The following is a 27,061-nucleotide window of genomic DNA, read 5'->3' as shown; positions in this document are numbered from 1 at the left end:
CATCTAGGTGTCAGGCTATGTAGATAGCAATAGAGATTAGGATCTCAACTGCTGACCTAGCAGACAAAATGTGTAATATGTATCACCTTGAATGCTGAACTATCTATTTTATAGCCCAGGTTTACTTAGTGACTTTTATAGAAATGAAGTTCAGATAGCTGCTATACTTGTATATGAAGTTGCAACTGAGAGTTAGGATAGGTAGCTTCTTGCAGATTTATTTAATTATAGGACAAGTAAAACTCTGCTTCATTTGTAGCTAGGAATATAAAAGCACCTGGCTCAATAGAGAAGTACACAGTAACGCTGTACCCTCTAACAAATGCCTCCAATGCTCAAAAGCCCTCTTGATTGCCAGGAGTTCTTTCTCCCCAATGGGATAGTTCCTTTCAGGGGCAGACAAGGTTTTTGAAAAATAGGAAACAGGGTGAAGTGGTTCAGTGAAGCTGCTCCTTTGGGAAAGGACAGCTCCTAAGGCGTAGTCAGAGGAGTCCACCTCAAGGATGAATTGGAGTGTAGAATCAAGGAAGCGTAGTATAGGGGCAGTTGTGAAAGCTGTCTTAAGATGGTGGAAAGCATTGTTGGCTTGAGTGTTCCATTTATAGGGAATGCTAGTGCTAGTAAGCTGTATGAGAGGTTTAGCAATGGTGGAGTAATTCTTTATGAACTTCCTATAGTAGTTGCTGAATCCTAGGAAGCGATCTAGCTGCTTCTTAGTCGTAGGTTCTGGCCATTGGGCAACCGCATCTACTTTGTTTTGCTGCATCTGTATGCCTCTAGGGCTGATGGAATACCCAAGAAATGAGATCTCATCTGTATGGAAGAGACATTTCTCTAGTTTTGCATACAGGCGGGGAACTTGTAATCTGGAGAGAACCCAACTTACATGTTTTATGTGGTCTTCTAAATTGGTAGAATATATCAGGATGTCATCCAGATAAACAACAACACAGATGTCCAGTAAATATCGGAAAATGTCATTGATAAAAAATTGAAAGGTGGCAGGTGCATTGGTCAAGCCAAAAGGCATAACAAGGTATTCATAAAGACCATAACTAGTCCTGAATGCCGTGAGCCACTCATCTCCCTCTCTGATGCAAATCAAATTGTAGGCTCCCCGTAAATCCAGCTTAGTAAAGATCTTAGCCTGATGAAGTTCTTTGACAAAGCGCCAGAAGGGCGTGAAACGCGTCAGATGACGTCACACTCCACACACCTGTGTCTCCTGGTTGTCACACCGCTTACATTTGTCGAGTGTTTGTCCAACATGCCAAAATAAAGGTATGATCTATTTGCTTTACCTTGATTCATGTGTCTGTGTTGTGCCTTAAACAGTGATTATTTCTGGTCTGGGAGCAATCTATAAGGAAAGTTTTTTGCTTATTATATACCTGGAACGGGCAGCCTGGTCTGCAAGTCTGGGTTTGTGCCGGGAGAGGCGCCGGCACAGTGTTTCCTGTGTGTTCCTGCATAGACCTTACCTCTTTAGTCCTTGAACTCTCACTCACCTGTGTATAGTAAAGATCTTAGCCTGATGAAGTTGTTCGATTAATTCAGGGATCAAGGGCAAAGGGTACCTGTTCTTCTTAGTTATTTTATTCAATTCATGATAGTCTATAATCGGTCAAAGTGATTGGTCTTTATTCTTGACAAAGAACATCCCGGCGCCTGCCGAGGAGACTGATGGACGGGTGAAACCCTTCTTCAGATTTTCTTGTAGGTAGTTTAAGTGCTTCAATTCCGGTTGGCACAAGGGTTATAGATGTCCGCATGGTGGAGTTGTACCGGGTTTAAGGTCTATCGGGCAATCATATGAACGGTTGGGAGGAAGACACTCAGCTTCCTTTTTGCTGAAGACTTCTGAGAATTTGCCGTAAACCTCAGGTATAGAAGGTTGTTCTGTGTGACACTCGGAGAGTTGTAGCATAGGAGTATGCCTGTAACACCTCTGATGGCAGTAAGAAGAATCCAATTTGATCTGTAGTGTTTTCCAGTCTACTGACGGTTCATGTAGCTGGAGCCACTGCAAGCTTAAGACAATTGGGAAAAGGGGAGAGACAATAACATCAAAACAAATGTATTATTGATGTGAAGTGGAAGTTGTCACTAGTATAGGTACAGTGTGGTGAGTGATCGGCCCTGAGGATAATTCAGACCCATCAACAACACGTATAGACACAGGGGTGATTTTTTTTAATCAGTGGTATTTTATTGGAGAAAACTAGTGACTTATCAATATAATTTGAGTGAGCCCCCGTATCAACGATGGCTTCTTTCTTCAAGCATTTTCGTTCCCACTGCAATGAGAGAGACATGGTGCAATGAAGAGGTTTATCATGAACAACTAGAGAAGTCAAATGAAATGAAGACTTACTGGTTTTATTCTTTTCAAGGATGGGGCAGTCCCTGACGGTGTGAGTTGCCTTGCCGCAATACATACACAAGCCTTTATTCTTGCGTCTAAGGCGTTCTTCAGTGGTTAGGGGTCCACGAATAAATCCAATCTCCATGGCTTCTGTTGAAGTAGATGGATAGGTGGATGAAGTTGGATGAGCAGGCTGAACATTTGGTTTTTTGTAACCCACATCGAGATGAAGGCGTTCGGTTTTCCTCTCACGAAGCCTTCTGTCTATTTGAGTGCTTAATTTCATCACTGCTTCCAAGGAATCAGGCAAGTCAGTCCTGGCGAGTTCGTCTTTTATAGCCTCTAATAGGCCAAGTCTGAACTGATTCTTTAACGCCACTTCATTCCACTGCGAGTCAGTAGCATACAGCTTGAATTCGGTTATGTAGGATTCTACAGGTCTGTTTGCTTGTTTAAGAAGCCTCATTTTTGCTTCAGCAGTGAGTTGGATATCGGAATCTGAGTACAGTTCATCCATGGTAGTGAGGAATGAATTAAGGGATGTGAGAATCTGCCCAGACCCTGGGTTCCGCTCTCAGAAAAGAAATCAAAGTTAAAGGGACATTAAACCCAAAAATGTTCTTTCATGATTCAGATGGAAAATACAATTTTAAACAACATTCCAATTTACTGCTATTATCTAATTTGCTTTATTATTTAGATATCTTTTGTTAAAGAAATAGCAATGCACATGGGTGAGCCAAACACATGAGGCATCTATGTGCAGCCACCAATCAGAAGCTACTGAGCCTATCTAGATATGCTTTTCAGTAAAGAATATCAAGAGAATGAAGCAAATTAGAAGTAAATTAAAAAGTTATTTAAAATAGTATTCTCCATCTGAATCATGAAAGAAAATGTTTGGGTTTAATGTCCCTTTAAGACCTTGACATGATCAGTGGGATAGGTCCTAGGCTTTAGGTGAAACATAAGCAGGCAAGCATTCTTGAAGTGTCTGTAATGACTCCTATCCCCATAGAACAAATCTGGAGGTGATACCAGAGGTTCTGGGGCATGATCGGTTGTAGGGGTCCTTGGTGACATAGAATCCTTAATTACCTTTCTGAGGGTCTCATTCTCAAGTTGTAAGTCCCTGAGACCTTGACTTAATTGATCCACCCTTTGAGATAACCCATATACAATTTGTGGGAGGTCAGCTGGATCCATTGTATGGGCTTAGTTATTATGTCAGGCTATGTAGATAGCAATAGAGATTAGGATCTCAACTGCTGACCTAGCAGACAAAATGTGTAATATGTATCACCTTGAATGCTGAACTATCTTTTTTTATAGCCCAGGTTTACTTAGTGCCTTTATAGAAATTAAATTCAGATAGCTGCTATACTTGTATATGAAGTTGCAACTGAGAGTTAGGATAGGTAGCTTCTTGCAGATTTATTTAATTATAGGACAAGTAAAACTCTGCTTGATTTGTAGCTAGGAATATAAAAGCACCTGGCTCAATAGAGAAGTACACAGTAACACTTGCCCTTTAAATACTTGGTCTGTGTCCCTGCAGCAGTGCTTGCATTCAACTAAGCAGAGCTGTTGTGCTGCTGTAGTTCGAGCTGGCTCCTGTGTGTACTGTGATCAAAACAGGCTTGTGTGGAACCAATCCGTTTGCAGATGCAAAAAGGGGGCGTGAACTGACTGTATTGAAGGCAATCCTGTGCAGAGTAAATTCTTTTGAAATGCTGTCTGAACTCCTGAGTGAAAGGCTTCCCCCGGTAAGCAGGTTATGACTACAAGTGAACTTCTGGAAGCAAGGATGTGTGCATGTCAACACAGAGCAGTTTGCATTTAGAGTCAATTATTTTAGCTGAGACTGGATGGTCAGAGCAAAACCATAGTAGCAGGTATTGCTTGTAGTATTCAAGCTTTCAGGAGCAGTTTGTTTAACAGCAAGTAAAGTCCTTTAGCTGCTAGATTGCTGTAGCTTGAAACTGGTATTTAGCATCAAGGAGAGTTCAATCCTATGGGAATGAAACTTGTGAAAGTTTCATATATAATATGTACCCAGTGTTGTAATCCAGAAAGAGATTTGTCTAGAGACATGCAGTAGACAGGCGTAGCTTCAGCTTGAGAGCAAAATAACTAAGCACCTGTTTAAGGTGCAATGATGACTTAAATAGAGGAGTAACCAGGTGAACAGGAAATCCAAGGTAGGAAGGAAAAGCTGGACTGGAATCCTCACACTAGGATATTTGAAATATTGTTTGTTAACTTTCTGAATAACTGCAATAAATATATATGAAATGTGTATATGTACAGTGTTAAAAAAAGAACATTTAATGACTCTCAGGTAGATTACGAGTTGTGCGCTCGTCTTTGACGCTGAAAAAAATTTCAATTTCAGCATTAAAACAGCAACGCAGCCATTACACGTCTTGTCGGTATAACTGTACCGCAAGCCTTTTAGCCTGTACTGACGTTTTATCATGGGACTTCCATAGCGCAGCCTTTACAAGTTTTTCATTAAGGCTAAAAAGCTTGAGTTACACCCTATAACGACAAGATCCGTACCGCAATCTGAGAGCAGTAGTTATGAGTTTTACACAACAAAACTGTTACATAAAACTCATAACTAAACTGTTACAAAGTACACTAACACCCATAAACTACCTATTAACCCCTAAACTGAGGCCCTCCCACATCGCAAACACGATATTAAAATTAGCCCCTAATCTGCCGCTCCCGACATCACCGCCACTAATAAAATGTATTAACCCCTATTCCGCCACTCCCCGACATCGTCACCACTATAATAAAGTTATTAACCCCTAAACCGCCGCCCTCCCGCATACAAAACACTAAATATAATTAACCCCTAATCTGCTGTCCGCCCACATCGCCCCCACTATACTAAAGTTATTAAGCCCTACACCGCCGCCACTATAAGAAACCTATTAACCCCTAAACCGCAAGCCCCCCACACCTTCATAACAAGAATTTATAGTTCAGTTAATATGGTTTTGTAGCTAGCTAAGCAATCCCAGATAAAATGTCAATAAATCTGGGTGTTACTAAGCAAATTTCTAGGTTATAGAATATTGAAGTATAATGAAACATACCAATTCGATATGCCCAATATTTTTGTAACAAGTCTGATGAGTAATTTAGTTTTATCGAGTATAACAGTTTAGACTGAGGATCAGGCTAAATTAACTTAAAACTTCTTAGATGAACTGCAGAGAGCATATGGTTAAGATACGTAAGCAAGTTGTAACAGTCACAATATTTATGCAGGAAAACTGTTAGATAACTTTGATACGTATGAGTTCAGATACAAGAGGCAAAACATAGTAACTTGAATACAGCTTTACACAGACTGAACTGGAAAGCAAAACAGGTTTAGTTCATTACGTGAGTGAGCGAATGTATGATGATACAATCGGCTAGATTACGAGTTTTGCGGTATTAGTTAAAAAGCAACGTTAAGGCTCTTTTTCACTACCGCTGGTATTACGAGTCTTGCAGGTTTAGCTGCACCACACACTTTTTTGGCCGTAACGCAACGTAACTCCCGCAGCTTTCCAAAAGTCCTTTTTCAATAGGACTTCCATAGCGCTGGTATTACGAGTTTGCCTGGGAGGCCAAAAAGTGAGCGGTACACCCTATACCGTCAAGATCCATACCGTAAACTGAAAGTCAGTAGTTATGGGTTTTATGCTACCACGCCGTAACATAAAACTCATAACTAAAGTGCTAAAAAATACACTAGCACCCATAAACTACATATTAACCCCTAAACCGAGGCCCTCCCGCATCGCAAACACTAAAATAAAATTATTAACCCCTAATCTGCTGCTCCGGACATCGCCGCCACTAGCACCCATAAACTACATATTAACCCCTAAACCGCCGCACTCCTGCATCATAAGCACTAGTTAAATATAATTAACCCCTAATCTGCTGTCCCTAACATCGCCGCAACCTACATTACTGTTATTAACCCCTAATCTGCTGTCCCTAACATCGCCGCCACTATACTAAAGTTATTAACCCCTAAACCTAACCGTAAGTCTAACCCTAACTTTAATATAATTAAAATAAATCTAAATAAAAATTACAATTAATACCTAAATAATTCTTATTTAAAACGAAATTTTTACCTATAAAATAAACCTTAAGCTAGCTACAATATAACTAATAGTTATATTGCATCTATCTAAGGTTTTATTTTTATTTTACAGGCAAGTTTGTATTTATTTTAACTAGGTAGACTAGTTAGTAAATAGTTATTAACTATTTACTAGCTACCTATTTAAAATAAATACAAATTTACCTGTAAAATAAAACCTAACCTGAGTTACACTAACACCTAACCTTACACTACAATTAAATAAATAACATTAATTAAATACAATTAACTAAATTACAAAAACAAACACTAAATTACACAAAATAAAAAAGAAGTTATCAAATATTTAAACTAATTACACCTAATCTAATAGCCCTATCAAAATAAAAAAGACCCCCCAAAATAAAAAGAACCTAGCCTACAATAAACTACCAATGGCCCTTAAAAGGGCCTTTTGCGGGTCATTGCCCTAAATAAATCACCTCTTTTACCTGTAAAAAAATAATACAAACAACCCCCAACAGTAAAACCCACCACCCACACAGCCAACCCCCCAAATAAAATCCTACCTAAAAAAACCTAAGCTCTCCATTGCCCTGAAAAGGGCATTTGTATGGGCATTGCCCTTAAAAGGGCATTTAGCTCTTTTTCTGCCAAAACCCTAAGCTAAAAATAAAACCCACCCAATAAACCCTTAAAAAAACCTAATACTAACCCCCGAAGATCCACTTACAGTTTTTGAAGACCAGACATCCATCCTCAACAAAGCGGCAGAAGTCCTCATCGAAGATGGCAGAAGTCTTCATCCATGCGGGCAAAAGTCTTCATCCAAGCTGGCAGAAGTCTTCATCCAGACGGCATATTCTATCTTCATCCATCCGGCGCGGAGCGGCTCCATCTTCAAGACATCTGGTGCGGAGCATCCTCTTCATTCGACGGCTCTTCCAGAATGTGAAGGTTCCTTTAAGGGACGTAATCCAAGATGGCATCCCTTGAATTCCGATTGGCTGATAGAATTCTATCAGCCAATCGAATTAAAGGGTAAAAAATCATATTGGCTGATGCAATCAGCCAATAGGATTGAGCTTCAATCCTATTGGCTGATCCAATCAACCAATAGGATTGAGCTTGCATTCTATGCTCAATCCTATTGGCCGATTGCATCAGCCAATAGGATTTTTTACCCTTTAATTCCGATTGGATGGCGTCCCTTAAAGGAACTTTCATTCTGGAAGAGCCGTCGATTGAATAGGATGCTCAGCGCCAGATGTCTTGAAGATGGAGCCGCTCCGCGCTGGATGGATGAAGTTAGAAGATGCCATCTGGATGAAGACTTCTGCCGGCTTGGATGAAGACTTCTGCCGGCTTCGATGAGGACTTCTGCCACTTCATTAAGGATGGATGTCGGGTCTTAAAAAACTATAAGTGGATCTTCAGGGGTTAGTGTTAGGTTTCTTAAAGGGGTTTATTGGGTGGGGGCTTTTTTAGCTTAGGGTTTGGGCGGAAAAAACAGAATTTATGTTTACCTGATAAATTTCTTTCTCCAACGGTGTGTCCGGTCCACGGCGTCATCCTTACTTGTGGGATATTCTCTTCCCCAACAGGAAATGGCAAAGAGCCCAGCAAAGCTGGTCACATGATCCCTCCTAGGCTCCGCCTACCCCAGTCATTCGACCGACGTTAAGGAGGAATAATAGCATAGGAGAAACCATATGGTACCGTGGTGACTGTAGTTAAAGAAAATAAATTATCAGACCTGATTAAAAAACCAGGGCGGGCCGTGGACCGGACACACCGTTGGAGAAAGAAATTTATCAGGTAAACATAAATTCTGTTTTCTCCAACATAGGTGTGTCCGGTCCACGGCGTCATCCTTACTTGTGGGAACCAATACCAAAGCTTTAGGACACGGATGAAGGGAGGGAGCAAATCAGGTCACCTAAATGGAAGGCACCACGGCTTGCAAAACCTTTCTCCCAAAAATAGCCTCAGAAGAAGCAAAAGTATCAAACTTGTAAAATTTGGTAAAAGTGTGCAGTGAAGACCAAGTCGCTGCCCTACATATCTGATCAACAGAAGCCTCGTTCTTGAAGGCCCATGTGGAAGCCACAGCCCTAGTGGAATGAGCCGTGATTCTTTCGGGAGGCTGCCGTCCGGCAGTCTCGTAAGCCAATCTGATGATGCTTTTAATCCAAAAAGAGAGAGAGGTAGAAGTTGCTTTTTGACCTCTCCTTTTACCTGAATAAACAACAAACAGGGAAGATGTTTGTCTAAAATCCTTTGTAGCATCTAAATAGAATTTTAGAGCGCGAACAACATCCAAATTGTTAAACACTAAAAAACTCTAAGCCATCTCCGTGGAGATGTTGCCTGTACAACGGCAAAGAGAATGACTGGGGTAGGCGGAGCCTAGGAGGGATCATGTGACCAGCTTTGCTGGGCTCTTTGCCATTTCCTGTTGGGGAAGAGAATATCCCACAAGTAAGGATGACGCCGTGGACCGGACACACCTATGTTGGAGAAAGAGCTAAATGCCCTTTTAAGGGCAATGCCCATCCAAATGCCATTTTCAAGGCAATGGGGAGCTTAGGTTTTTTTAGATAGGATTTTATTTGGGAGATTGGTTGTGTGGGGGGTGGGTTTTACTGTTGGGGGGTTGTTTGTATTTTTTGTTTACAGGTAAAATAGCTGATTTCTTTGGGGCAATGCCCTGCAAAAAGCCCTTTTAAGGGCTATTGGCAGTTTAGGTTAGTGTTTTTTTTTTATTTTGATAGGGCTATTAGATTAGGTGTAATTAGTTTAAATATTTGATCATTTGTTTTTTATAATTTAGTGTTTGTGTGTTTTTGTAATTTACTTAATTGTATTTAATTTATTTAATTGTAGTGTAAGGTTAGTTTTTAGTGTAACTCAGGTTAGCTTTTATTTTACAGGTACATTTGTATTTATTTTAGCTAGGTAGCTAGTAAATAGTTAATAACTATTTACTAACTAGTCTACCTAGTTAAAATAAATACAAACTTACCTGTGAAATAAAAATAAAACCTAAGATAGATACAATGTAACTATTAGTTATATTGTAGCTAGCTTAGGGTTTATTTTACAGGTAAGTATTTAGTTTTAAATAGGAATTATTTAGTTAATGATAGTAATTTTTATTTAGATTTATTTTAATTATATTAAAGTTAGTGGTTGTTAGGATAAGACTTAGGGTTAGGTTTAGGGGTTTATAAATTTAGTATAGTGGCAGCGATGTTGGGGTGGCAGATTAGGGGTTAATAAGTTTAATGTAGGTAGCGGCTGTTTTCGGGGATGGCAGATCAGGGGTTAATAAGTGTAATGTAGGTGTCTGCGATGTCGGGGGCAGCAGATTAGGGGTGTTTAGACTCAGGGTTTATGTTAGGGTGTTAGGTGTAAACATAGCTTTTCTTTCCCCATAGGAATCAATGGGGCTGCATTACGGAGCTTTACGCTCCTTTATTGCAGGTGTTAGGCTTTTTTTTAGCCGGCTCTCCCCATTGATGTCTATGGGGAAATCGTGCACGAGCACATAAAACCAGCTCAAAACAGCGCTGGTATAGGAGTGCGGTAAGGAGCTCAATTTTGCTCAACGCTAACATATTGCCTGGTAACGCCAGGTTTATGAAAACCTGTAATAACAGCGCTATAGGGAGGTGAGCGGTGGCAATAACTTGCAAGTTAGTACCGAGCCGCTCTTACCGCAAAACTCGTAATCTAGCCGAATGTTAGTTGTGACTTATGCAAAGACACACTCATGAACATACTTGCGGTTATTGAGTTACAAACTCTATGATGTTACGGTGAGATTCTTGGAGGCAAAGCAGTAAGAGAGCTATCTGTAGTACTCTGTAATGGAAACAGCGTGCAGGTAAAGTAAAGCAGCTGAGCACACAGGTGCGGATGATCCGGTAAGAAGTAACTGAAGAGTAATTCCGTAAAAAGCAATACTAAGGTTTAAGACACAAATTACAAAGTCTTTAAGCACAGAGAGAGTAAAATAGTAACTCTCTACAAAACAAAGGTAAGGCTTGAGCTGAAGAGCACAGGTAAACTTAACAGACTTCAATATTCAGGCAACTTGGGAGTGATACTATTGGCTTTAAATAGGGTGTATCTGATAATGGGTGGAGGAAGATTTAAAGAGACATGACAGAAATATACTAAATTAAACTATTAACCCCTAAACCGAAAGCCTCCACATCGCAATAAACTAATTTAAACTAGTAACCCCTAAACCTAACGCCCCCCAACTTTATATTAAAATTACAATTTCCCTATCTCAAATTAAATTAACTTACCTGTCAAATTAAAAAAAAAAAGTTTAAACTAACAATTAAACTAATATAACTATTAAACTAAAATTAAACTAACTACCAATTAAATAAAACTAAAATACACATTAAAAAAATCCTAACACTACTATAAAAATTAAAAAAAAAAATACTAAATTACGAAAAATAACAAACGAAATTATCAAAAACAAAAAAGAATTACACCTAATCTAATAGCCCTATAAAAATAAAAAAGCCCACCCAAAATAAAAAAAACCTAGCCGACAATAAACTACCAATAGCCCTTAAAAGGGCCTTTTGTAGGGCACTGCCCTAAGTTAAACAGCTCTTTTACCTGTAAAAAAAATACAAAGACCCCCCCAACAGTAAAACCCACCATCCACCCAACCAACCCCCCAAAATAAAAAAAACCTAACTCTAACAAAAACCTTAACTACCCATTGCCCTGAAAACAGCATTTAGCTCTTTTACGAAAAGCCCAAACCCTAAACACAAAAAAAGTTTAAAAAATCCTAACACTAACCCCCGAAGATCAACTTACAGTTGCTGAAGTCCCGCTTGAAGGATCTTCATCCCGGCGGCTCCATCTTCATCCAGACAGCACCATCTTCATTCCGGCGGCGTCTTCTATCTTCATCCCGGCGGCGCGGAGCAGGTCCATCCTGAAGACATCTGGCGCGGAGCATCCTCTTCATACAGTTGCCGCCGTATACTGAATCTTCAATGCAAGGTATGCTATTCAGAATGGCGTCCCTTGCATTTCTATTGGCTGATTTGATTTTGGAAATTTAAATCAGCCAATAGGATGAGAGCTACTGAAATCCTATTGGCTGTTCAAATCAGGCAATAGGATGAGAGTTACTGAAATTCTATTGGCTGATTTAGTCAATAGAATTTCAGTAGCTCGCATCCTATTGGCTGATTTGAATTTACAAAATCAAATCAGCCAATAGGAATGCAAAGGATGACATTTTGAATTGTGTACCTTGCATTGAAGATTCAGTATACGGCGGCGAACGTATGAAGAGGATGCTACGCGCCGGATGTGTTCAGGATGGAGCCGCTCCACGCCGCCGGGATGAAGATAGAAGACGCTGCTGGAATAAAGATAGAAGATGCCGCCTGGATGAAGATGGAGCCGCCTGGATGAAGATGGAGACGCCTGGATGAAGATGGAGACGCCGGGATGAAGATCCTTCAAGTAGAACTTTAGCAACTGTAAGTAGATCTTTGGGGGTTAGTGTTAGGATTTTTTAAACTTTTTTTGGGTGTTTTTTTTTTTAGTTTAGGGTTTGGGCTTTTCATAAAAGAGCTAAATGCCCTTTTTAGGGCAATGCAAAAGAGCTAAATGCCCTTTTAAGGACAATGCCCATACAAATGCCCTTTTCCGGGCAATGGGTATCTTAGTTTTTTTAAAATAGTTTGTTTTATTTTGGGGGGGTGGGGGGTTGTAATGTTAGTGTGTCTTTGTAAAAAAAATTCAGGTAAAAGAGCTGTTTAACTTAGGGCAATGCCCTACAAAAAGCCCTTTTAAGGACTATTGGTAGTTTATTATAGATTAGGTTTTTTTGGAGGGGGTGTTTGTTTTTTAAATGGGTATTAGAATAGGAATACTTTTTATTATTTTTGATAATTCGTTTGTTATTTTGTGTAATGTTTTTTTTTTCGTTTTGGGGTGTTTTTTTTTTAGAATAGACATTTTTTAATTTTTAATGGGCAGCAAAAGAGCTGAATGCTCTTGTAATGGTATTTTTTTTTATTTTTTGTAATGTTAGGTTTTAGTGTAACAAAAATTCAAAATGTCCACAGCACCAAATACAGTAAACCTTTCTTTATTCAGACATTTATAAAAAAGCAATGTTTCGTGACCCAATGTCACTTAATCATAGCATGATAGCATGATTAAGTGACATTGGGTCACGAAACGTTGCTTTTTATAAATGTCTGAATAAAGAAAGGTTTACTATATTTGGTGCTGTGGACATTTTGAATTTTGGATACTTGGAGGGGTTAGGCAGTTTTTACCCCAGTCTTCACGAGCACCTTTGTAGTAGTGCTGGCCCATACTTCTAATATTAGGTTTTAGTGTAAGGCAGCTTAGGTTTTATTTCACAGGTAAATTTGTATTTATTTTAATTAGGTACAGTAGTTAGTAAATAGTTAATAACTATTTACTAACTAGTCTACCTAGTTAAAATAAATAAAAACTTACCTGTGAAATAAAAATAAAACCTAAGCTAGCTACAATATAACTATTAGTTATATTGTAACTAGCTTAGGTTTTATTTCACAGGTAAGTATGTATTTAGTTTTAAATAGGTATTATTTAGTTAATAATTGTAACTTTAATTTAGCTCTATTTTAATTATGTTAAAGTTAGGGGGTGTTAGGGTTACGTTAGGGTTAGGGGTTAATATAGTTTAAATTAGGTTGTTGCGTTGTGGGCGGCTGGCAGTTTAGGGGTTAATAGGTTTATTTAGTGGTAGTGATGTGGGAGGCCAGAGGTTCAGGGGTTAATAAGTTTATTTAGTGGCGGTGATGTCGGAGAGCGGCAGAATAGGGGTTAATAGATTTATTATAGTGTGGGCGATGTTGGGGTGCAGGGGAATAGGGGTTAATAACTTTAGTATAGTGGCGGCAATATCGGGAGCGGCAGATTAGGGGTTAATAGTTTAATTTCGGTGGCAGTGATATCGGGAGCGGCAGATTAGGGGTTAATAACATTATGTAGGTGTCGGCGATGCTGGGGGCAGCAAATTAGGGGTGTTTAGACGTGGGGTTTATGTTAGGGTGTGAGGTTTAAACTTAACTTTTTTTCCCCCATAGACATTAATGGGGCTGCGTTATGGTGCTTTTCATTCCGCGATCGCAGGTGTTAGTTTTTTTTCTGACCCACTCTCCCCATTGATGTCTATGGTGAAAGCGTGCATGAGCACGTCAAAACAGCGCTTGTATTTTGTGCGATATGGAGCTCAACGCAACCATATCGCACGCACAAGGCGGCTATTTCAAAACTTGTAATGGCTGCACTATAGATGGTTAAATAACGCAACTTTTTTTGCGTTCATTAAATTCCCTATATCGCGCATAACTCATAATCTACCTGTATATGTGCTAGTGTATAATTAGTGCGCCAATGGTCTGAAAATCCACTGTCTGTATGACAGTGAGACACAATCACAGTGTTAAAAATCTAAATATAAAACTATACGATACAAATCGTTATAGAAAAATACCCCAATCAAATTATATTAGGATACAAATGAATTCTTAAGAAACAAATAAATTCTTCTTAGATATTAAAAGTGATAACATAATATAGTGGTGTCTTTGCAGCAAACACCCCAAAATAATAAGGTGATAAAACTGCAAGGCACTGTAAATAATGAACACAGCAATGTGATAGAATTGTAAAATATTATAGTGAAAAAGTCCCAATGATCGAAGTTCAAAGTGTTACATATATGATGGGCGTAATGTCCAAATCACAGTAGGCAGGCTCTTCTCCAAAAGATCCCTGTTGGTGACCCAGGGGTGGATACTATATAGAAAAAAAGATAAAAGAAGGCGCCAACATAGTGCGGTTACCAATGGGATGGAACACGCTTAGTAAATAATACCAGGTACTCACAGGATGAAAGACACTTGAGAAGTGTCACAGGTGCCTCCTGGACTCTCAGAGTTGTCCAGCTAACTCCCACTCCACTGTGGTGGTAAGGTTCCGCTTGTCTCTACCGATTAGGATGGCTCCGCTAGTGGTTGTGGCTCCCAGCCAGTATTCCAATAGGACTCTCTTGCGGTTTCCCCAAATTCAGCTATCCAGTTAAAATCCGTGCTCTCCGGTGATACAGCAAGGATAAAAGTGGTTTGTGACGGTGGTAACAAACTACAATATTGCCATTAAAAATATCAGAAAAGAAAGTTCGTGGCAGCAAGCTGTCACCATCCACCGCTTGCTGCCACGAACTTTCTTTTCTGATATTTTTAATGGCAATATTGTAGTTTGTTACCACCGTCACAAACCACTTTTATCCTTGCTGTATCACCGGAGAGCACGGATTTTAACTGGATAGCTGGATTTGGGGAAACCGCAAGAGAGTCCTATTGGAATACTGGCTGGGAGCCACAACCACTAGCGGAGCCATCCTAATCGGTAGAGACAAGCGGAACCTTACCACCACAGTGGAGTGGGAGTTAGCTGGACAACTCTGAGAGTCCAGGAGGCACCTGTGACACTTCTCAAGTGTCTTTCATCCTGTGAGTACCTGGTATTATTTACTAAGCGTGTTCCATCCCATTGGTAACCGCACTATGTTGGCGCCTTCTTTTATCTTTTTTTCTACCTGTATATGTGTTGGTTGTGAAAATGATGTAAAAAATAATAATAATAAATAAATAATAAATTACCCTACGTGAAAAAACTAAATATGAGCTTATGTCTGTGAAAGATAAATATAAGAAAGTAAAATGGTGTAGTGCTTTAAAGTGATATGTGAAAAAATTATAATAAAATATGGTATGAAGATCTAAATAGAATACTCATTCTAAAAAAGCAGCCAAATTTATTACTTCATTGAGACCAGAGGGAAACAAAGATTGGAATCTCTAGATCCAAAAAGTTTCCCTCTGTCTTAATTTATGTCAGGGTTTTTTCCCTGCTTTGTTTGCCATGTGCTGCTGGCAGCCATTTTACTCACCTTTCTTGCTGACTCTGGTGCATACTGTGTGATGCTGCTCATTTCCTGCACTTCCTTTTATGGCCAGACTGGTGTACATCATCCGTGTGAGACAGGATGCAGTCTCAGAATTGTGATGTCATCACTTATTATTTAAAGGGCCTCTGTTCAGTATGCTTTGCCCTTGCGTTGTCTCAGACTTGTTTGTGAGAGTTCCTGTGTACCTCAAAAAACATACAAAGATTAAAACCACTAATTCATATATTCTATTTGAACAATTCCCTGGTACATAAAAAATAAATAATTATAAGCGATTCCTGTTAATGGGTTAATTATTTTTTATGTACCAGATAATTATTTATTTTTTATGTACCAGGGAATTGTTCAAATAGAATATATGAATTAGTGGTTTTAATGTGTCAATAAACTTTTAATTATTTGTTACAATTATAGCAATTTGCATTAGTGTCATTTTTAAATAAGATTTTTAAATAAGATTTGTGTCTATAGCTATGGAATACATTAATAATTATCTATTAATTGTCAGACGGCCGCAGGCGCCACCTCCAATCTTTGTATGTTTTTTGAGCTTCCATTTTCAACTGCACATTTTGTGAGAAGTGCAGTTAGTGAGGTTGGCAAGTCTGGTTACAGCTTGAGTCTCAGTTAACACAAATCCTTGTTGCCTGTGAGCTCCTGTGTACCTAGTTGTCTGACGTCCCTCCTAGTTCCTGATCCCTGGCTTGTTCCTGACTCTGCTGTTCTCCTTGTTCCTGATTTCTGGCTCGTCTGACTACTCGCTTTGGCTCCTGACTTGGCTCGTCTGACTATTCGCTTTGGCTCCTGACTTGGCTCGTCTGAATACCAGCTCTGTTTTTGATTCCTGGCTTGTTATTTGACTTGTGGACTTTTTATTATTTTTTGCTATTAATAAAGGTGTGATTATTTTTGCACTTCTCGTCTCAGTCTGATTCCTGGCACCCTGACATTACGCAAGGGCCATGAATCCTGATGGTGCTAATAATCCACCTTTACCTGCCATAATTTCCAGGATAGATGAACAGGATCACCACTTGGATCCTGTTTCCACTGCTGCACCCAGTCCTACCAGGAGCATGTCCAGTTCTGCACCTCTACCTCATTGATATGGAGGCAATCCTAATCAGTGCAGAGGGGTTTTGAACCAGGTGGGCATTTACTTTGAGATGTTACCTCAGGCGTTTCCCTCTGACAGAGCTAAGGTGGGATTTCTCATCTTGTTACTCTCTGACACAGCTCTTGCCTGGGCTAATCTCTTGTGGGAGATTAATAAACCTGTGATTTCAAATTGCCCTGAATTTGTGGCCTCCTTTTGAAGGGTATTTGATGTCCCGGCTCGCTCCTCCTCTGCTGCTAAACGACTCATGTCCATTCAGCAAGGTACAAGATCTGTTGCTCAGTATGCCATTGAGTTCCGTACGCTTGCCGCAGAGGTAGGTTGGAACAATGAAGCCCTTGTTGCAGCCTTCTTTCATGGGCTCTCTGATGCGATTAATGATGTCCTACGAGATATGTTGCAACAGTGTGTTGTGGTGTACTTAGACGACATCCTCATACACTCACCCACACTTGAGGCTCATCGTCCTGATGTTATACGGGTTCTTCAGAGAACGGCCTGTTTTGTAAACTCGAGAAATGTGAGTTCCATCAGACTCAAGTAACCTTCGTAGGTCATGTTATCTCTGTTGCAGGGTTCTCCATGGATCCTGACAAGTTATCTGCAGTTCTGCAGTGGCCTCGCCCAGTTGGTCTTCGGTCTATTCAACGTTTTTTGGGGTTCGCCAATTACTATAGAAAGTTTATTAAAAACTTTTCTTCCTTGGTCAAACCTATCACAGACATGACCTGTAAAGAGAATGATCCACTCCATTGGGCACCTACTGCCATTAAGGCCTTTGATAGTCTTAAGACTACCTTTGCTGCTGCTCCAGTTCTGGCTCATCCTAACCCTGTCCTGCCTTTCGTTCTTGAAGTCGATGCATCTGAGACTAGAGTAGGTGCCCTCTTCTCTCAACGTCCTACGCCTGACGGTTCCTTGCATCCGTGTGGTTTCTTTTCTAAGAAATTGTCTCCAGCGGAGTGCAATTATGAAATTGGCGACAGGGAATTACTGGCCATAATTTTGGCACTCAAGGAATGGAGGCATCTTCTTGAGGGTACTAGCATGCCAGTGCTCATTCTTACTGACCACAAGAATTTAACTTATCTATCTGAAGCAAAATGTTTGTCGCCCCGACAGGCCAGATGGGCGCTATTTTTGTCTCGGTTTAATTATGTGGTCTCCTACCTGCCTGGAAGTAAGAATGTTAAGGCTGATGCCCTTTCTTGACAACTTTCACCTCTGTCCAAGGAGGAGTCTGTACCTACTCCAGTTATACCTCCTGACCATATTTTGGCTACCATACGTAATAATTTGACTTCTCCCTTGGGGGAGGAGATCCTGGCTGAATAAACCAATGCACCTCCTGAGAAACCTAGTGGTAAGTGTTTTGTTCCTGAGAATCTTCAAACTAAACTTTTGCACACTTACCACTATCCTAAAGCCGCAGGTCACCCAGGCAAGAACCAAATGATTTGGTCTGTCACTCGACAATTCTGGTGGCCAGGTCTTCGTTCTGATGTTGCTGCGTATGTTGCCTCCTGCTCAGTTTGTGCACAGAATAAGACTCCTCAACGTCTTCCTGTGGGTCTTCTTCAACCTATTGCTAATGGTGAGCGTCCTTGGACACATCTTTCCATGGACTTCATTGTCGAGCTCCCTATTTCCAATGGCAATACTGTTATCCTTTCCATTTACAAGGAAATAGTGTCGGACCGGGGTAGCCAGTTTGTCTCCAGATTTTGGGCGTTCCTTTTGTGCTCAAATGAGGATGCAGCTTTCCTTCTCCTCTGCATATCACCCTCAATCCAATGGGGCTGCGGAATGGTCTAATCAAGCTCTGGAACAGTTCCTCCATTGCTATGTCTCAGATCACCACAATAATTGGTCTGAACTGTTACCTTGGGCAGAGTTTGCTCGTAATAGTGCTATTAATGCTTCCTCCAAGTTATCCCCGTTCATGGTGAATTATGGGTTTCAACCATCCTTGTTGCCCGATTCATTCATGTCTCAGGGTATTCTGGCTTTGGAGGAGCATCTCCGGCAACTCCGTTCCATGTGGGTGCAGATTCAGGATTGCCTTCATCGTTCTATTTGGAGCCAAAAGTTCCAGGCTGATCGTAGGCGTCTGCCCGGGTCGTTGAGGGTAGGGTACTGTCAGGGTTTTTTCCCTGCTTTGTTTGCCATGTGCTGCTGGCAGCCATTTTACTCACCTCTCTTGCTGACTCTGGTGCATACTGTGTGATGCTGCTCATTTCCTGCACTTCCTTTTATGGCCAGACTGGTGTACATCATCCGTGTGAGACAGGATGCAGTCTCAGAATTGTGATTTCATCACTTATTATTTAAAGGGCCTCTGTTCAGTATGCTTTGCCCTTGCGTTGTCTCAGACTTGTTTGTGAGAGCTCCTGTGTACCTGGTTGTCTGACGTCCCTCCTGGTTCCTGATCCCTGGCTTGTTCCTGACTCTGCTGTTCTCCTTGTTCCTGATTCCAGCTCATCTCCTGCTTTGGCTCCTGACTCGGCTCGACTGAATACCAGCTCTGGTTTTGATTCCTGGCTTGTTATTTGACTTGTGGACTTTTTATTATTTTTTGCTATTAATAAAGGTGTGATTATTTTTGCACTTCTCATCTCAGTCTGATTCCTGGCACCCTGACAGTTTAATGAATCTATTCTGGCCCTCTCATCTGGGAATCGTTTCCAATGGAGTTATGGACATGGAACAGGCTTCAGACTTTTGATGTATGACCCAATGTCTGGATACTGAATGTTTAAAGGAACATTTAATAATGTTCCTCAAATGTTCACTTCATCTCCTCCTAATCTCACATGATTCTAGCTATGCCATATAAGTGATGACTTGTAAATGTGGGATTCAATATTTGGGACGCATGAGCTGCAAGATTAGGAGGAGATGGAGTGAACATTTGAGGAACATTATTAAATGTTCCCTTAAACATTCAGTATCCAGACATTGGGTCATACATCACAAGTCTGAAGCCTGTTCCATGTCCATCACTCCATTGGAAACCATTCCCAGACGAGAGGGCCAGAATAGATTCATTAAACTAAGACAGAGGGAAACTTTTTGGATCTACAGATTCCAATCTTTGTTTCCCTCTGGTCTCAATGAAGTAATAAATTTGGCCGCTTTTTAGAATGAGTATTCTATCTAGATCTTCATACCATATTTTATTATACATTTTTCACATATCACCTTAAGGCACTACACCATTTTATTTTATTATATTTATCTTTCACAGACATTATCTCATATTTAGTATTTTCATGTAGGGTAATTTATTATTTATTTATTATTATTTTTTACATCATTTTCACAACCAACACATATAGTCATTAAATGTTCTTTTTTAACACTGCACATATACACATCTTATATATTTATTGCAATTTTTTAAAAAGTTACCAAACCTTATTTCAAATATCCTAGATGCAAAGATATAGATTTCACTTATTAGTATAGACACTTTTATATTTATATATTCATTTAGAATTCCTTATATTCTTAGAGTTATTGCCATTTCTTTTTTTTATTATTATCATAATGTTCTTTTCAGCATTAATCTTAGTTAGGTTTTTCCATAGAGCCATACTGTAACGAATCTCTCTCTCTTAACCCTTCCTCTCACCTGTGCTATATAACGTTACTTCCTGCCTAGATCCCTGCTTGAATATTTTGTCCCTTTGAGCATTAGGACTTATCCTCTCTGTGTGAACTCACTAGAGCCATGTCTATCTTCATTGGGATATTTTTAAGCTTCCTGACTAACAGCTACTTCAGCTTCCATTCCTGCTGCAACTCCGCTGCTTCAAGGTCATCACGTGACCAGAATCTTCACTCACACATCTCCAACAGCTACGTCACGCGCCACTGCCACTCTGAGTGGTCTGAGCACTGGTTTGTGTAACTTGAGTGCCCACCTTACTGCAACCAACTCTGGAGTCTGATATGCTGTTCCAATGGATCCATCAGGGCCTGCTACTGCACATACCTCCTGAACGTCCTGCGTTCACTACAGCAGACGCCACAAGTCAGCTCAACCCACAAATGAAAAGCAGAATTAATCCATTACCTCTCTGATCCACTCTTCTGGAATCTGCAAGTATAACTGCTTTTTATCAGTATTAACTTTCCATTTGACTGTAATTGAAAGCTTTCCTCTGATGCTTATTTTTTTTTCTTTTTATTGATTTTTACTGCAGTAATTATTACGGAAAGAAAAAACATAAAACAATAACAACAGGGACAGATTATAACAAGAATCTAGTCAATTTGCATGTCCTTTCAAACTTCTCCCAGACATTATTTTAGTAAACATTAACTTAGATAATCCAAATACATATAATACATTGTAATATTAGTGAGCTTAATCAAGCTAATCAATACATATTTCCTATCACAATCTTAAAAAAGAAATGCAATCCCAGGGGATAGATATCACTTCGACCAAGAAGGGGGAAGCGGGGGGAAAAGAAAAAAAAAACAAAAAAACACTTGTTCTCCCTACCCATGAGACCAGGATGTTGGGAAGTTACCATTAAGAACGTTTAATTGAAAAAAAAAGTAGAGTGTGAGAGGGGATATATCAATTGTCTTTTTTATTGAACTGACATTGTTTGAATAACCTTCACCCACTTGGCAAAGAAAAGTTCTATCTGACGGTCATTAAAATTTAAAAGGTTATACTGTTCTATTATTATCTGTGACTCTATACTTTTAATAAACTCTACAATACTTGGCGTTGATCTGGGCTTCCATTTCCCTAAAATCAGGATATGTCCCACTATAATTGCAGTATTAATAAGAGAAATATTCTTAAGCTTTTTATCCGGCTTAACAAGGAAAAACATATGTCGAAATTTTAGCATAAACTGAGGGTCCAGGAATTTATTGAGCCAAAATTTGATTTTTGACCAAAACTGTCGTATTTTCGGACACCACCAAAAACAGTGGAGGAGGTCCGCCTGATCAGAGCTACATCTGGAACATTGGTTTGCCTTTGAATACCATCTCGACGTTTTTTGTGGTGTGATATAAGTCATATTGGCCAATTTGAATTGTGATTCTTTACATGCATTAGAAGTATTTGTTTTTTTGGTCAATGAAAAACTTAACTGTATATCCTCTGATGTTACCTCTGGAAACAACTTATTGCATTTATTAGCTAGGCCATTCAAGTATTGCTGTCCTGTATGGCGAATCAGGACTGTATAAAATTTAGAAATGGAATAATTCCCTTGCTTATAAAGTTTAATAGTAAGTAATAAAGGTAAAGAAAAGAAGGTATTATGCGGCACGCTTAAAATAAGAAACTTAACATAGGTGTAATATGGACTGAGAGGACAGCTCTAACTACTGAAATATAAAATATAACTTTTAATGTTCATGATTTAAAATAGGCACAAACAATAATTACATATATAACGCTTTACAGATAATATTGGATTTATGTCAGACCAAAAATACTCTTATTGTCAGGTAAAAATATGTTTTACCATCGCTACATATCAGTGCTGTGACGATTGTTTCTAAATAGGTCTGATACCAAAATATCATAAGCGTAAAGAATATTAGAATTAATGAAAATGAATGAAGAACAGAGTCATCCAGCACAATCAAGGGAGTGAAGAATAAAGTATAAAAAATTGTGTTCCCAAGGGAAACACAAAGGTTCTCTAACACACGCTTCTCCTATATAGTATGAAATTAAGTATCTATAGTGATACATAAAGTGTGATTCTATAAGAACAATGGTGCTTTTAATCTGCTATTCAGTGTATAAGTAAACCTACATTACTGGAGCGGCTATAACATGCTGATAATTCAGCGAGGATAAACTAGTATTTTATTACAACGGGTTCTCAAACCATATGTCAATTATATCAGGAATCATTTATAGTACTCTAAAATAAAAGCTCGCTACCTATTGTAGCAGAGAAAAGTTAAATTACCCCCTAAAGCCACCACCATTGCCAGATAAGGCCAACAAAATTACGATTAAGAATATTATTTCTATAAAAATATAGGAGAAGCAGTGCGAACGCCTGGCACACATTTCGCCTACTGCTTTCTTAATAGTAACTGATAGGTTTACGAGATACCAGTACAATCCGTGTTTCTTTCTGATCGTTTGCACATAATTGTGTAATTGCAAGTAGGCAAAAAAGTCAGAATGCGAAATTCCAAAATCCTCTACTAGTTGGGAAAAGGGTTTCATATACTGCGTTAAAGGTTCTACCACTTGAGAGATATAAACAAGCCCTTGATTGCTCCATTCTTGAAAACTCAGAGAATGTAAGCCAGCAGTAAATTCTGGATTACCAATGATTGGTAAATAACTCGATATGCCTGGTAAAGTATGCACTTCTAGGCACATTTTATGCCATGCTCTTATAATATTCGCAAATGATATCATACATGTAATTTAGATACAGGGCAATGCAGAATCGCGTTTAAAGATAAAGGGAAAACTAGATCTGATTCTATTTCCCATGCAGTGACATACTCCCTCTTTGTGATCCAGTCAGCCACATATTTAAATAATGTGGCCCAATTATAATAACGAATATTCGGGAAAGCCATCCCAGCGTCCTGTTTACTTTATGTTAGCTTTATCAGGGATACTCGTGGTCTTTTACCCTGCCAAATAAAGTGCGAGCATAAGCGATTGAACAGGCTTATGTCTTTCCTAAGTAATAGTAACAGCAGGTTTTGGAGCAAATACAATAACGTTGGAAATAACACTATTTTAATTAAGGTAACTTGAGCAGATAAAGAAAGAGGTAAGTTCATCCACTGTTCCAGCTTCCTTCTACAATAATCGAAAAAGCCACTGTAATGGATTAGAGCTAAAATTTATTCCTAGATATTTAAAAGTCAGAATGTCTTTAAAAGGGTGACTCTCTAAACTAGAAGGCATTTTAACAATCCAAAGTAATTCAGATTTGGTTGTGTTAACTTTATATCCCGAAATGGAAATATAAATATCTATAATGTGAATTAAGTGGGGGATACTCTGAGAGGTATTACTAAGAAAAATCAAGAGTTCATCCGCATATAATAATAAGTTCACAATATTTCCCTTATATGAATCCCTTTCAGTTCCTGTCTTAGATAGATCGCCAGAGGCTCCAACGAAAGATTAAAAAGGAGTGGCGAGAGAGGACACCCTTTTCTAGTGCCTCTGTTTAGCTTGAATCTTTCAGATATTTCACCGTTAATAATTAGCGAGGAACAGGGATTCTTGTAAATCATATGAACACATTGCTTAAATTGATCCTTAAATCCAAATTTATCCAAGGAGGTAAATAGATGATCCCAGGATATTGAGTCGAACGCCTTTTCACCGTCGACAGTAAGGAGTGCTAGATTGTTTTTACAATGTACCTTCTGTGAATTAGGATTATTCCAAAGCCAATCCAATATCAGCGTAACTTTACGTAAGTTTTTTACCGAACTTCGACCTGTCATGAAACCCACTTGATCTTGATGAATTAAAGTATCTAGGTGTTTTTGTAGTCTCTTGGCTTAGATGAATACTAGCAACTTATAGTCTACATTAAGTAGGGATATAGGTCTGAAAGAGGTAGGATTTTCTGGGTCTTTATCTTTTTTTAATATCAATGTAATATTTGAAACTGTAAAGTTATAGGAACAATCTTTACTTTCCTGATAATATTCATTAAACAGTTTGTACAGGACAGGGGTTATTTGGTCCTGCAAAATCCTATAAAATTCAGCGGGCAGAAAGTCAGGGCCAGGCGCTTTATTCAATTTAGTATTCTTAATACTTTGCTTAATTATTTCCTCCAAGGAAATAAATTTATTTAATTCCTCTAATTGATCAGGCGATATCTTTGGGGTTTTGATGTTTTGCCAAAATGTATTTTTATTTTCAGGGTCAACCACTCTTTCTGTATATAATTCTTGGTAGAACAGTAGAAAAGCTTTTCTGATATCACAGTTATTAGTATATCTCTGAGATCCCATTTGGACCACCAGGATTCTATTGTTGGATATTTTTTTTGTAATTCTTGCTAAATATTTAGCAGAATGTCCTGTGTAGCCTCCATATAATGCTTTCTGCCTCAATTCATCATTAGTTGTTTTTTGTTTCAGAAATATATCTCTTTCTGTCTTTGCTTTAATATATTTATCCCAATTTTGTTTATTTGGTGAAGCAATATAGGCTTTATATCTATTCTTAAGGGCATTAGCTAATTGGGTTTCCCTATGTTTACTCTTCCATTTCCATTTACACATAGACCCACCTCTGCTAAAGCTGAATTTTAAAGTATATTTGCCACAGTCTTTAAAGAACATTCACAGACCCACCTCAGCTGACACAGCCCTCTGCTAAAGCTGAATTTTAAAGTATATTTGCCACAGTCTTTAAAGAACATTCACAGACCCCCCTCAGCTGACACAGCCCTCTGCTAAAGCTGAATTTTAAAGTATATTTGCTACAGCCTTTAAAGAACATTCACAGACCCACCTCAGCTGCCACAGCCCTCTGCTAAAGGTAGCCTTTGGAAGATAGTTATCTCATTATATTTCTTTCCTGTTATTACCAATGTGTGTGTTGTAATATGTATTGGCTATTCTTTTTATTCTTTATTTTAAATGCATATTGGAGCACATTGATGGACCATATATCTTGCTTGTTTAATGGTTTTATTTTCCTCAATGGATGCCTCTCTTATCTCTTTAATTTGTGAACTTTCCCTGTGTTTTTTGCCTGTATGACCCCTAGCTCAAATGTCTACCCCCTCCCTTAACTTTTTTTGCAGGCCAATCTAACACTAATATATCTCTCTCCCCAGCTGAATTTTAAAGTATATTTGCCACAGTCTTTTAAGAACATTCACAGACCCACCTCAGCTGACACAGCCCTCTGCTAAAGGTAGCCTTTGGAAGATAGTTACCCTCCCACCCTGCCCCTCACCCCACCCACCCCAGGATCATTCCCCCATTTATAGATAGTCTCCCACACAACTTTCATTCTCCAAAACTGACAGCTGCAAACACTGATCATCACATCCTTCCATTCACTTAACCCTTTAGAATACATACCCTCTCTCCCTACAAATAGCTATATATCCCACATCGATAGTGTGTATATATATATATATATATACATATATATATATTTCTTTTTTATATTGTACTATTTTTGTTTTATTTTCATCTACACACCTCATAGCACTAACATGTATCAAAATATGACCATACTGATATTCGTGACAACCCTTTTCTCACTCCAATTTTGTTCACTTCATTACCGCAATAAGCACCAACCTCAAACTGGAAAACAAATTATCATACACCATGGCCTGCTCTGTTGCTGTAACTTATCTGCTGAGTGTTGGTGGAGAGTTATAAAAAATAACCCTCCTACCCCCACCTCACAAAATTATAAAGTATGCCATTCACTATATAGCCAAACAAAAACTATGTCCAAATTCCTGTTCCCTATGTGACTTGCCCTTGCAAATGATGTAGAGTCTAACCCTGGTCCCCCAGCAAATTCCATTCCTAGCCTTCCGACTAAAAAAGGCCTCTCCTTTGTGCACTGTAATATCCGCAGCTTACTACCAAAAATCGATGCACTGCAAGCTTGGGCCTAGATTTGGAGTTCGGCGGTAGCCGTGAAAACCAGCGTTAGAGGCTCCTAACGCGGGTTTCTTACGCACTCCGGTATTTCGAGTTTATTTACCGCCACTCAAAATACACCTAACGCTCACCTTTCTACCGCCACCTCAGACCCAGTAGTAAACATATACCGACAAAAAAAACATCCACGAATCACAAAACAAATATTACACAAAGTACACTTACACTCATACAAACACTACACTATCTTTATTTTTCATATTTATTTTGTTTTCTGAAAAATACAAAGGATTAAAGTTGCGAGATCTCGGGTGTTTGAAAAAAATCCACACAAATCCATTTTCCCATTGACTTACATGGACATACGGGAAAAGACCCTCATATACCTACATCTAACTAATAACATTATCACAAACATACACTCATCGATGCATACTAACAATATACACCACATGACATACACAAAATATTTATTTATTACAAAAAGAACACGATTTAGTTACTTTTTCACACAAGCTCATGACGTCACTCACTTTACGAGGAAAACCAGTCTTAGAAAAAAAAAATTATAAATCTTTAGAGCCTCCATTGACTTCTATTGGGAAGACGTGCTCGTGCACGCGAAACCCTCATTTTCCTAACGCACGCAAATAGCGTAGACTGAAAAACTCCAAATACCAGCGCTAGAAAAGACATGATTTCATGCGTTAGACCCAGCTATGATAAATAGATTAAGAAATGACTATTTCCCTATGGTGGACTTATGTTTTTTAATTATTAAATATTCACAACACCATAAAATTGTTTCACACT

General features: G+C 39.0%; 2 long non-coding RNA genes across 3 annotated transcripts in view; both read right to left on the bottom strand.

Annotated features, from left to right (window-relative positions):
• LOC128651621 (uncharacterized) overlaps positions 1-27,061 on the bottom strand; it is a 110,251-nt gene that overhangs the window by 6,119 nt on the left and 77,071 nt on the right. The gene's annotated exons all lie outside the window — the stretch shown is intronic.
• On the bottom strand, positions 2,185-2,509 carry LOC128651623 (uncharacterized). Its single transcript, XR_008401142.1, has 2 exons — positions 2,375-2,509; positions 2,185-2,297 (listed from the first exon to the last, which is right to left on the bottom strand). It is a non-coding gene; the product is annotated as an uncharacterized LOC128651623 (long non-coding RNA).

The sequence above is a fragment of the Bombina bombina genome, chromosome 3 (assembly GCF_027579735.1).
Source record: "Bombina bombina isolate aBomBom1 chromosome 3, aBomBom1.pri, whole genome shotgun sequence".
NCBI lineage: Eukaryota > Metazoa > Chordata > Amphibia > Anura > Bombinatoridae > Bombina > Bombina bombina.
This window is presented reverse-complemented; position numbering and strand designations above follow the sequence as displayed.